Here is a 13,646-nt window from a genome sequence, read left to right on the forward strand (position 1 = left end):
CAGCCTCCCAAAGTGCTGGGATTACAGGCATGAGCCAACTCGCCCAGCCTCTATCAGTGTTTACTCAGAAATTAAAGCTGAGAACTTTTAAAGATAGTTAATTCATTTTTAAAAAGAATAAACCAATTATATATGACATAACATTTTAATTAAACATAATTATATTTCCCCAAAAATTAGTAAGAAGAGTTGCATTGTTTTGCATTTTTGCAAATTTGATTTCTGACTTCATAGATGATTCTTATATTTCCTTCTTCAGTATGCTGCAATGTCACATATTGTGTAGCATCTGGAAAATGCCACCGTCTACTTGTGAAAGAATGAGAATGAAAATGGTAAATAACATCTTAGTATTAATTTGAAAATAGTTTTAAACTTGCAGGCCCCTGAAAAGATCTTGGGGACTCATTGGGTCCCCAAATCCCACTTTAAGAACTGCTAGGGGCCAGGTGTGGTGGTTTATGGCTGTGGCTCAGTCCCGGCACTTTGGAAGGCTGAGGTGGGCAGATTGCTCAAGCTCAGGAGTTCAAGATCAGCCTGGGCAAATCTCCATGGCAAAACTCCATTTCTACAAAAAGTACAAAAATTAGCTGGGTGTGGTTGTGTATGCCTGTGGTCCCTGCTACTTGGGAGGCTGAGGTGGGAGGATTGCTTGAGCCCAAGAAGTCGAGGCTGCAGTAAGCCATGATCATGCCACTGCACTCTAGCCTGGGTGACAGAGCAATATCCTGTCTCAAAAACAAAAAAACAAAAAACCAACCTGCTGATCTAAAGTGTTCAGGACCATAAACTATTTATTCCAGTTCTTATGCTACCACCCCACTGTTTTACCTATCCTACGTTGTGAAATCTTGAGAGGCAGAGGAAGAAACTGGGGCACCGTGAAGCATCAGATGGAAGGCCGTACTAATAACTCTCCTTCAAAGTCCTTTCCACCCCTGTGAATCTGTGGCATGGGGTATTTTCCTTTTAAACAAAATCAAGAGAGCCAAAGGCTCAGCAGGACCTAGATGCACAGGATGGGGGACTAAAGCACAACAATGGAAGCATCACGGAGTTTCCTTGTGACCCTCTTGCAGAAAGAGGAACAGCTGCCTCCTCTCAGGGCCTTGCTCTGGTTTACCCCACAGTGGGTGTCAAAGCAAGAACCTGGGATCCTGAGGGAAGTTCAGACAAATCTGAGCTCTTACCTGTTCCCTAAACAAGTGCTTGCTGGGCTAGAGCCAGCATTGGTCCAAACCCTCAATCTAAATTGAAATCTTTGGCCCCTGACATGGGGTAGAAGGCAGGGCATGCATTTAGAAGTCAATAAATTCCAGTGTGAATTTTGTTTCTCCTTTTTGCAGAGTATGCAACCTTGGGTAAATTACTGGAATTCTCTCTCTCTTTTTTTCTTTTGAAACAGAGTCTCACTCTGTCTACCAGGCTGGAGTACAATGGCGAGATCCTGGCTCGCTGCAACTTCTGCCTCCCGGGTTCAAGCGATTTTCCTGCCTCAGTCTCCCAAGTAGCTGGGTTTACAGGTGCCTGCCACCACTCCAGCTAATTTTTGTATTTTTAGTAGAGACCGGGTTCCACCATGTTGGCCAGGCTGGTCTCAAACTCCTGACCTCAGGTGATTCACCTGCCTTGGCCTCCCAAAGTGCTAGGATTACAGGCATGAGCCACCATGCCTGGCCTCATTACTGGAGTTTTCTAAACCTCAGCTTCTTCATCTGTAAAAGGGAAATCATAATATCCTTATTTTTTCTCTTTATTTTTTAAAAAGAGATGGCTCTGGACATGGTGGCTCATGCCTATAATTGCAGCACTTTGGGAGGCTGAGGAGGGAAGCTCACTTGACACCAGGAGTTTGAGACCAGCCTGGGCAACATCGTGAAACCCTCCCTCTACAAAAAATTTAAAAAAAAATTTTTTTAATGCCAGGTACAGTGGCTCATATCTGTAATCCCAGCACTTTGGGAGGCTCAGGTGGAAGGATTGCTTGAGGCCAGGAGTTTAAAACTAGCCTGGGCAACACAGCAAGATCTCATCCCTACAAAAAACAAGAAAAAAATTAGCCAGGTGTGGTGCACACACCTGTGGTCCCAGCTACTTGGGAAGCCAAGGTAGGAGGATTGCTTGAGCCTAGGAGATCCAGGCTGCATTGAGCTATGGTCATAACTGCACTCCAGCCTGAGCAACAGAGCACAGAGCAAGACCCCATCTCTAAAAAGAAAGAGAGAGAAATGGGGTCTTGCTATGTTTCCCAGGCAAGTCATAGTGCACTACAGCCTCCAACTCCTGGGCTCAAGGGATCCTCCCATCTTCTCCTCCTGAGTAGCTGGGATAACAGGTGTGTGCCACTGTGCCCAGCTCATAATATACTTCCAAAAGGACTATTGCACAGATTCAATTCAATAAAACATGTAAAAAGCCCAGTAGAGTAATTGGCATATAACAGAGGCTCACTTTTAATGCCCATTACACTTTTACAGAAAATCAAAGACAAAGTGGAAATGTACCACAGCATTAGACAGCCCTGGGTTTGAATCCTAACAACACTAGCTTTGGCCAAATCACTTCAACCACCTTGTAGAGTTATTGTGAGATGTGATGGAAATAATGCTATAAATCTCCTGGTATCTAGCCCATGTCCTACCGATGGCCACTGTTACAACTGAGCACTTGCATCTGGGGCTACTGGGAACCCCCTCATCCCCAGGGGCAGCCCCTTTGGGGACTAGTCCGTCATCCCTGGAGACAGGTTAGGATGGCTGGCTCTCAGGCTTTGGAGATAGGCCTTTTCCAAAGGAGTAAATCCAGTCCTCACTTGGGATTTCCCATTTCCAAATATTCACCAGTTCCCCTGTCTCCAAATATTACACAGAGGCCATCAATGATGGAGCATTAATGTCCAGAGGAACTGTTACCAAGGCACAGGGAGAATGGACACTGTGTGTAAACTCTACACTCCACACAGGGGAGAGGCTGCACAGGGTCTCTGGAGTCACACTCAAATTCAAATCCTGGCTCTCCCATTTCTGTACTAACTGCAAGACATAGGGCAAATTACTTGGCCTTTGGAAGCCCACTTTCTCATCTGTAATTGGGAACAATGACAGTACTAGTGATAAATGTGAAGAGCTCTTAGCACGGTACCCAGCACACAGAAAATATTGATATATTTTACCTATTTTTATCACTACTTCTATTATTTTTACAGCCAGACACCAGTGTTTTCACAATAATCCATATATAGCTCACATTCCTATCTAGACATGCTCAGGAAGGGGCAGCATGGCTGTGGGAGAAATTACTTATTTTCACTTTAAGGAGAAATTTAAAAACTAAAGCTGAAGCTGGGTGCAGTGGCTCCTGCCTGTAAACCCAGCACGCTGGGAGGCCGAGGTGGGTGGATCACCTGAGATCAGGAGTTGGAGACCAGCCTGGCCAACATGGTAAAACGCGTCTCTACTAAAACTACAAAAATTAGCCGGGTGTGCTAGCGGGCACCTGTAATCCCAGCTACTCGGGAAGCTGAGGCAGGAGAATCGCTTGAATCCAGGAGGTGGAGGCTGCAGTGAGCTGAGATCGTGCCACTGCACTCCAGCCTGGGTGACAGAGCGAGACGCCATCTCAAAGAACAACAACAACAACGAAAACCCCACAAAACTCAAGCTAAGCTCAGGACCCAGGAGAAACCACAAGTCCTGGCGCTCAAACCACTGGGTCATGTGACTCGTGTGCTTGCGCAGTAGAGAACAGCAGGACTTAAAAAAAAAAAAAAATCTCTGAGACAGCCAATCAGAAGGCGCTCAGGGTAGTCGGGTCTGCAGGTTGCTGGGGCGATGTTGGTTACTGAGGAACCATGTGACTTAAAGGACTTTGGCTCCAGGTACCACCAGTACCCGCTCAGCACGGCTCTTGGTTGGGGATGGCCCCCGAAAATCTCGTTGGGAAAGTGGGAGGAGAAGGGGAGAGGGGCAGAGTTGTGGAAAGGGTGGGAGGTTGTAAAGTGGACCCCGAGACTGAGAGAAGGAACGGGTGCGGGGCTGGGGAGGACCCAGATGAGGACAGGACCTGAAGAAAAGACCCCAGAGATGACTGGCAGTTCTGGGATCTGTGGAAAAGGCTCTCCTTGAAAAGTGTGGCCTTGAAAAGGATGAGGAATGGTTAGTGAGTGCTCGTTGCATGCCGCTTTACATGCATTTAACCCTAAGGGAGGTTGAGTCATTTGCTCATCGTTCCACAGCTGTTAAATGATGGAGCCAAATTCAACCTCGCATCTGACTCCTAGATCCTTAGCTGTCTCCAGGGAGGCGGCCCAAAGGCTCCCCAGCTCTACATGAGCTCTTGGAAAGCTCTGAGAGAAAATACCAGAACAGAAGGAAAGGTGATGGCAGCGGAGAGATAAGGAGGGAGCAATCTGGATAGGGAAGAGAAAAGAGGTTGCAAAGGAGGAGGGAGATAGGACGACATTGAAAAAGGATGGAGAGTGAGGAGGACAAAGAAGCGTTGAGGGGAGCCACAGGAAAAGAGGAATCCGTTGAGAAGACAGGATGGAGCCTTGGTGGGATATGAGGGCGAGCGTGAAGAAGACAGAGAAGGAAACGGTGTGGGGTCTCGGAGGAATCAGAATCAGCTGGACCGTGATCCTAGGCAATGAAGAGCAAGGGTTGGAGTGTAGTTGGTGTTTGTGATTTGTTATTTTCTTGCTGTGAAAGCGTGGACCATGGGAATTATTATCCATGGAGCTGTCAGCCAACTACTCAGCATGGCAAAAATGTCTTCCCGAGGGAAGCTGGAACTGAGGTCTGACTCCTTATGGCTTGAGCCTTCGTGGTCTCAGTTTACAGATGAGGCTGGATTGCCATATTCAGATTATTGGTACACTGAATGGGCTCACCTGGCACGTCTTTGCAGCGTCATCAACAGTTTGATCTAAAGTTCTCTTCTCTTTGAACCATGTAGGGTTTTGGTTCAAAAAAAAAAAAAAAAAAAAGCTTTTTCAATTCACCATTTACAGTGGAGCTGCCACCAAAATGCAGATTTTTGTGAAAACTCTTATGGGGAAAGACCATTACCCTCGAGGTCGAACCCTCGGATACGATAGAAAATGTAAAGGCCAAGATCCAGGATAAGGAAGGAATTCCTCCTGATCAGCAAAGACTGATCTTTGCTGGCAAGACACTGGAAAATGGACGCACTTTGTCTGACTACAACATTCAGAAGGAGTCTACTCTTCATCTTGTGTTGAGACTGCATGATGGTGCTAAGAAGAGGAAGAAGAAGTCTTACACCACTCCCAAGAATAAGCACAAGAGAAAGAAGGTCAAGCTGGCTGTCCTGAAATATTATAAGGTGGATGAGAATGGCAAAATTAGTCGCTTTCATCAAGAGTGCCCTTCTGATGAATGTCGGGCTGGAGTGTTTATGGCAAGCTACCTCGACAGACATTATTGTGGCAAATGTTGTCTGACTTACGGCTTCAACAAACCAAAAGACAATAACTGTATTAGTTAATAAAAGACATGAACTAAAAAAAAAAAAAAAAAAAATGCCAGGCATGGTGGCTCATGCCTATAATCCCAGCACTTTGGGAGCCCAAGGTGGGCAGGTGGATCACCTGAGGTCAGGAGTTCGAGACCAGCCTGACCAACATGGAGAAACCCCATCTCTACTACAAATACAAAATTAGCCAGGCGTGGTGGTGCATGCCTGTAATCACAGCTACTCAGGAGGTTGAGGCAGGAGGGTCGCTTGAACCCGGGAGGCGGAGGTTTCAGTGAGCTGAGATCACACCATTACACTCCAGCCTGGGAAACAAGAGCGAAACTCCATCTCAAAAAAATATATATATATTTTATTACTAATGGTTTCATAGTTTTTATTTTTTTTTCCTCTAAAAATCAGAACAGATCCTGTGTTTGATCTTAGACATTGTAGACTAGGAAGGGGAGCTTTTTTTTTTTCCTTCTTAACGTTTTTGCTGGAACCCTAGAGTTCAGTCTCTTGAAGGAATGTTGTTGGAGGGCGTGAACATATCAGAAAGGAAGTAGCAATAGAATAGTATTCGGCAGTAAAAAGGAATGAAGAACAGATACATGCTACAACATGGAGAAACCTTGAAAAGTTATGCTTAGAGAAAGAAGCCAGTCACAAAAGACCATGTATTATAGGATCCCATTCATATTAACTGTTTAGAATAAGAAAATTCATAGAGACAGAAAATAGATTAGCCATTGCCTAGGGCTGAGGGACATTGAGGGGAATGAGGGTGACTGCTAAAAAGGTACAGGGTTTCTTTGGGGGATGATGAAAATATTTCTAAAATTCTTGTGGTGATGGCTGCACAGCTGGGGATATACAAAAAGTCCACTTTAAATGGGTGAACTATATGGAACTATGATTATTATTGGAGGCAGGGTTGCCCAGGCTGGAATGCAGAGGCATGATCTCAGCTCACTGTAACCTCTGCTTCTCAGGCTCAAGCGATCCTCCCACCTCAGCCTTCTGGGTAGCTGGGACTATGGTGTGCACCATCATGCCCAGCTAATTTTTGTATTTTTTGTAGAGATAGGGTTTCACTATGTTGCCCAGATAGGTCTCAAACTCCTGGACTCAAATGATCCACCCGCCTCAGCCTTCCAAGGTGCTGGGATAACAGGTGTGAGCCAGTGCACCCAGCCTCATATGTGAATTATATCTAAATAAAGCTGTTACCAAAAGAAAAAAAAAGGAAAGAAAGCACACAAAGAAAGGAGGGAGCAAAGGAGCAGAGGTGGTAAGTATCATCTCTAATTTAGGGAGCATAGAATGGGTCAGTCTGGCTGGCATTTTAAGAAGCAGTTAAGAATAAAGCTGAAACCAAACAACAAAGGGCCAAAGAATTTCACGTCAAAGACTTCGGACTTCATCTTACAGCTCTGAGCTGCCGAAGGTAGTAGCCACTAGCCATATGTGACTACTGAGCACTTATATGGCTAGCCCACACTGAGGTGTGCTGTAGGCATGAAATACACACCAGATTTTGAAGACATAGTAAAAAAAGTACGTTAAATATCTCATCACTTTTGCAGTGATTACATTTTGAAATAACATTTGGGATTTATTGGGTCAAACAAAATATATTGTTAGTCTTACTTTTTAAAATCATGTTTATTTGCAGGGCAGAGTAGCACATCCATGTAGTACCAGCTACTCAGGAGGCTGAGGGAGGAGGATCACTTGAGCCCAGGAGTTTGAGGTCAGACGGAGCAACATAGCAAGACCCATCTCAAAATAAAAGTCTATAAAATCAACTGGGTGCAGCGGCTCATGCCTGTAATCCCAGTACTTTGGGAGGCCAAGGCAGGTGGATTGCTGAGTTCTAGATCAGCCTGGGCAGCAAAGTGAGACTCTATCTCAAGAAAGAAAGAAAGAGAGAGAAAGAGAAAGGAAAGAAAAAGAAAGAGAAATGGAGAAAGAAAAGAGAAAGAAAGAGAAAGGAGATAGAAAGGGAGAAAGAAAGGGAGAAAAGAGAGAAAAAGAAAAAGCAAGCAAGAGAAAAAGAAGGAAGAAAGAGAAAGAGAAAGCAAGAAAGGGAGAAAGAGAAAAAAGAAAAAAGAAGGAAGGATGGAGGGAGGGAAGGAAGGAAGGAAGAGAAAATGTGAAATTACATATGTGGCTCACATTACATTTCTATTACACAGTGCCATTGTAGACAGTGGGAAGGCATTAAGGATTCTTGAATTAGAACAGGGGTCAGCAAATATTTTCTGTAAAGGGCCAGATGGGAAATATTTAGGGCTTGAGGGCCATATAGCCTTGTTGTACCTGTTAAACTCTGCTGTTGTACAAAAGCAGCTATAGACAATAATGTAAACAATTAGCATAGCTGTTCCAATGCAACTTTATGGACACTGAAATATGAATCTCATATACTTTTCACATCATGAAATATTGTTATTTTGATTTTTTCCCAATCATTTAAAAATGCAAAAGCCATTCTTAATTTGTAGACTATCTGAAGACAGGTGGTGAATAGGATTTGGCCTGCAGGCCATAGTTTACTAACCCACAAGTTAGAGTTAAGCTGAAGCCTCTGAAAATCTCTTTCAAGCACCAATACCATTGGTGCTCTCCCCACATACAACCTCACAGTGCTTGGAAAATTCCTCTTTGCAAACAGCATGGATTCGCGTAACATTTGATCTGGAAGGGACGGCAGGGATCAGGTACTCCTAACTTATCATATTACATTTGAGGAAACTGAGTCTCAGAGAGGTAAACTCATATGAACAAGGTCACATTGCAGTGAAGAGGTTCCAGGTAACGGGAGTAATTGTGAGACTATCTGGCAGCTGGCAAAAAAGGAAGGGTCTGAGGTTAGACTGAGTACCCAGGCTCCATGAGGGGCTCTAAATTCTAGCTCATCCTTCCACTCATTCATTCATTCTTTCGTTTACCACTTGTTCCTTTTTTATTTTTTGTCCTTTGAGACAGGAGTCTTACTCTGTTGCCCAGGCTGGAGGGGAGTGGCGTGATCTCAGCTCACTGTAAACTGCACTTCCTAGACTCAAGCCATCCTCCTGCCTCAGCCTCCTGAGTAGCTGGGACCACAGGTGCACAACCACCACGCTTGGCTAATTTTTGCATTTTTTGTAGTCACAGGGTTTCACAATGTTGCCCAGGCTGGTCTAGAACTCCTGGGCTCAAGTGATCCACCCACCTCAGCCTCCCAAAGTGGATTATAGGCAGGAGCCACCATGCCCATTTTCTTTCTTTTCCTTTCTTTTAACCTTATTTTATTTTTAGAGACAGGGTCTTGTTCTGTCACCCAGGCTAGAGTGTAGTGGGGTGATCATGACTCACTGCAGCCTTGATCTCCTGGGCTTAAGCCAGCCTCCCACCTCAGACTGCTGAGTAGCTGGGACTATAGGCATGTACCACCACACCCAGCTGACTTTTTATTTTTATTTTGTAGAGACGAGGCATTGCTTTGTTGCCCAGACTGGTCTTGAACTCCTGAGCTCCAGCTATTTACCCACTTCAGCCTCCCAAAGTGCTGGGATTACAGGGATTACAGGCATGAGCCACCATGCCTAGCCCATTACTTATTTTTTGAGACTGTCTTGGTGCCAGGCCCTATGGGAAGCTCTGGAAAACCAGACATTAATTAGATTTGGTCACTGATGTCGAGGAACTCATAGGATAGAAAAAATATATTTTAAAACGGATACCTTGGGGGAGGAGGGAGGGCACAGATATGCTGGAAGGGTAAGGGAAAAAAGTCTATGAGGAGGTGTCACCCAAGCTGTGATAAGAACAGGTAAGAATTAACCAAGTGAAGGTGAGAAGAGTGTTCTAGGCAGAAGAAATAGCATGTGCAAAGGCCTGGAGCTGTGAGGGCCCCAAACACTCAGGGAACTCTAAGTAGATCATGGTGTGGTGACTAAGGAGGCGCCAAAAATGGGAGAGGTGAGCCTGGAACGTCAGGAGGACCCACACCACGAAGATCTTCTGTGTGAAGCAAAGAAACTTCATCCTGATCACACGAAGTAGTGAGGAAACACAGAGAGGCTTTAAACAGGGAAGTAACAGTCAGATTGAGTTTTAGAAAAAAATCACTTTGGCAGCTTGCCAGGCAGAGAGGAGAGAAAAAGATTCCACAGGGAAAGAACAGCCTGCTCAAAAGCCTGGAAGAACGCAAAGACCAGTGACAACGAGTGATCTGGTGTGACTCAAGCATGCAATGCACGGCAAGGAGCAAAAAGACAGGAGCTTGGGAGGGAAATGTGCACAGATGGTCAAGGGGCTGAAATTCCAGGCTGAGGAGCTTGAATTTAATTCTTCAGGTACTAGACAGAGGCAAGAACCTCATGGGACTAAGTGTGAAGGTAGAACACAGACCAAAGGTCAAGTTTTCCTAGCTCTGCCATTTATTAGTTAAGCCTTCATTTCCACAGAGGTACAATGGAGATAACAGCCATGAGGATTAAGCAAAATAATACATGAAAAGTGCTTATCGTTTTCTTTCTCCTCTGCGAGCTTCCAAGATGACAAAGAAAAGAAGGAACAACGATTGTGCCAAAAAGGGCCGCGGCCATGTTCAGCCTGTTCACTGCACGAACTGTGCCGGATGCATGCCCAAGGACAAGGCCATTAAGAAATTCATCATTTGAAACATAGTGGAGGCCGCAGCAGTCAGGGATATTTCTGAAGCGAGCGTCTTTGATGCCTATGTACTTCCCAAGCTCTATGTGAAGCTACATTACTGTGTGAGTTGTGCAATTCACAGCAAAGTAGTCAGGAATCGATCTTGTGAAGCCTGCAAGGACCGAACACCCCCACCCCGATTTAGACCTGCAGGTGCTGCCCCACGACCCCCACCAAAACCCATGTAAGGAGCTGAGTAAAAGATTGAAGACAACTATTCTCTGGAGAAAAATAAAATGGAAATTGTACTTGATATTGCCTATTAAGTGTATCTGTGCCAGATAGGGTGGGGATTTTGTGTGTGTTAGACCAAGTGTGAAATAACAAATAGTATTTTCATGTGGAAGAAAGCTTATTTATGTAATCAATTTTTTTTGTTGGGGGTGGTGGGAGATGGAGTCTTGCTCTGCTGCTCAGGCGGGAGTGCAATGGCGCTATCTCTGCTCACTGCAACCTCTGCCTCCTGGGTTCAAGCAATTCTCATGCCTCGGCTTTCCAAGCGCTAGGATTAGAGACGTGTGCCACCACACCCAGCTAATTTTTTGTATTTTTAGTAGAGATGGGGTTTTACTCTGTTGGCCAGACTGGTCTGGAACTCCTGACCTCAGATAATTCACCCCTTAGACCTCCCTAAGTGCTGGGATTACACGCGTGAGACATCATACCTGGCTATTCATTTAAATTAAACCTTGTTTGCAGTCATGTCCTTGACCTCACAACTTGCATAGCTGTGTGAAATAAAAAGTTGAGGCATCTGTTTAAAAAAAAAAAAGAAAAGAAAAGTGCTTATGATTTGTTTTGTTTTGTTTTTTGTTTTTGTTTTTGTTTTTTTGAGACAGAGTTTCGCTCTTGTTACCCAGGCTGGAGTGCAATGGCGCAATCTCGGCTCACCGCAACCTCCGTCTCCTGGGTTCAGGCAATTCTCCTGCCTCAGCCTCCTGAGTAGCTGGGATTACAGGCACGCGCCACCGTGTCCAGCTAATGTTTTGTATTTTTAGTAGAGACGGGGTTTCACCATGTTGACCGGGATGGTCTCGATCTCTTGACCTCGTGATCCACCCGCCTCGGCCTCCCAAAGTGCTGGGATTACAGGTGTGAGCCACGGCGCCCGGCGTGCTTATCATTTTTTAAAAGCCCAGCGTACAGTAAGCACTCAAATGTTATCTCTGAAACCTACACAGGACACATCATATCACATCCAAGGGCTCCCAATTCCTACTAGAAGATCACAGGACATTCTGCTGGAGGGAAGACTGTCAGGTGGGATGCCACTCACCTTTTATTTTTAAACTCTGGCTAACTTTCCTTTTTTTTTTTTTTTGAGATGGAGTTTCATTCTGTCGCCCAGGCTGGAGTTCAATGGTGTGATCTTGGCTCACCACAACCTCCACCTTGTGGGTTCAAGCGATTCTCCTGCCTCAGCCTCCTGAGTAGCTAGGATTACAGGCAATCACCACCACTCCAGGCTAATTTTGTATTTTTAGTCAAAACTGGGTTTTTCCATGTTGGTCATGCTGAACTCTAAACACCCGACCTCAAGTGATCCAACCGCCTCAGCCTCCCAAAGTGCTGGGATTATAGGCATCAGCCACTGCGCCCAGCCTGTTCCCATTTTTTATGTAGAAAATAATTGTGTGAGACCACAACCACCCTCATTTGGGGGCAGTTCTCTTTAAGAAACTCAGAGGGGCCCTCCACAGTGGGTGCCTATAATCCCAGCACTTTGGGAGGCTGAGGTGGGAGGATTGCTTGAGCTGGGGAGGTTGAGGCTACAGTGAGCTGTGATCACATCACTGCACTATAGCCTGGGCCACAGAGCAAGAACCTGTCTCAAAACAGGGGAGCTCATAGGAACTCATACACCACACCACTGGCATTATGAGTGGCATTCTGTAAAGGAGAGCACAGAAAGTCAGCAACTCATTTTGAGGGCAGTGGACATTCTGTCCAGGACCTGGGGCCAAACTTTGGGTTCCCATAGTCCTTTCAACCCTGAGTGTCTGTTCATTGAAATGAATCATGTATATCATAAAATGTTCTGCCGGGTGCGGTGGCTCACGCCTGTAATCCCAGCACTTTGGGAGGCTGAGGCGGGTGGATTACGAGGTCAAGAGATCGAGACCATTCTGGTCAACATGGTGAAACCCCGTCTCTACTAAAAATACAAAAATTCAGCTGGGCATGGTGGCGCGTGCCTGTAATCCCAGCTACTCAGGAGGCTGAGGCAGGAGAATTGCCTGAACCCAGGAGGCGGAGGTTGCGGTGAGCCGAGATCGCGCCATTGCACTCCAGCCTGGGTAACAAGAGCGAAACTCCGCCTCAAAAAAAAAAAAAATGTTCTGTATGTGCAGAATGGTTTATATATGTGAGCAAGAAAAAGGATTTCATGTTTGAACTTATATATATCATTATGTGTCACTTAACAAGGGGAATATGTTCTGAGCAATGTGTCATCAGTGATTTCCTTGTTGTGTGAACACAGAGTTTGCTGCCACAAACCTAGATGGTGTGATCACAGCTCACTGCAGCCTCGACCTCCCCAGCTCAAGCTATCCTCCCACCTCAGCCTCCCAAAGTGCTGGGATTATAGGCACCCACTGTGGAGGGCCCCTTTGAGTTTCTTAAAGAGAACTACCCCCAAATGAGGGACGTTGTGGTCTCACACATCATTTTCTACACAAAAAATGGAAATTTAGGCCAGGTGCGGTGGCTCATGCCTATAATCCCAGCACTTTGGGAGCCTCCTACATACCTAGTCGTAGGGTAGGGCTTATTGCTCCTAGGCTACAAACCTAAACACCATGTGACTGTACTGAATACTGCAGACAGCTGTAACACAATGACAAGTATGTGTGTATCTAAACATATGGAAACAGAAAGGGTATACAGTAAAAAATACAGTATTATAGTCTTATGGGACCATTATCCTATATGTAGCTATCATTGATTGAACATCATATGCAGCGGATGACATTACATAGAGTTGTTCTTAGAATCTGGTTACTGGGTCTTCTCCAGGGTAGGAAATGCTGTGTGTAGAGACAGGTTACGGGGAGATTGCGGAGGTACTATTCTCTTGTATCCTTTGAAGTACCATGTAAACATATTATTTATTGAAACAAATTTTTAAATTATGAAAGCATGGCTGAGTGTGGGGGCTCAAGCCTGTAATCCCAGCACTTTAGGAGGCTGAGGTAGGTGGATCACTTGAGATCAGAAGTTTGAGACCAGCCTGGCCAACATGGTGAAACCTCGTCTCTACTAAAAATGCAACAATTAGTTGGGCGTAATGGCAGGTGCCTGTAATCCCAGCTACTCATGAGGCCAAGGCAGGAAAATCACTTGAACCCGGGAGGTGGAGGTTGCAGTGAGCTGAGATCACACCACTGCATTCCAGCCTGAGCAACAAAAAGGAACTCTACCTCAAAAAAAAAAAAAAAAAATATATATATATATATATATATATA

General features: G+C 45.2%; 2 pseudogenes; both read left to right on the plus strand.

Annotated features, from left to right (window-relative positions):
• The first annotated feature begins 5,024 nt into the window (after positions 1 to 5,024).
• LOC116553682 lies at positions 5,025 to 5,535 on the plus strand (annotated as a pseudogene).
• A 4,454-nt stretch (positions 5,536 to 9,989) lies between these two features.
• Positions 9,990 to 10,432, plus strand: LOC116553683 (annotated as a pseudogene).
• Positions 10,433 to 13,646: the final 3,214 nt, after the last annotated feature.

The sequence above is a fragment of the Sapajus apella genome, unplaced genomic scaffold, assembly GCF_009761245.1.
Source record: "Sapajus apella isolate SASKATOON/1434 unplaced genomic scaffold, GSC_monkey_1.0 scaffold13, whole genome shotgun sequence".
Lineage (NCBI taxonomy): Eukaryota > Metazoa > Chordata > Mammalia > Primates > Cebidae > Sapajus > Sapajus apella.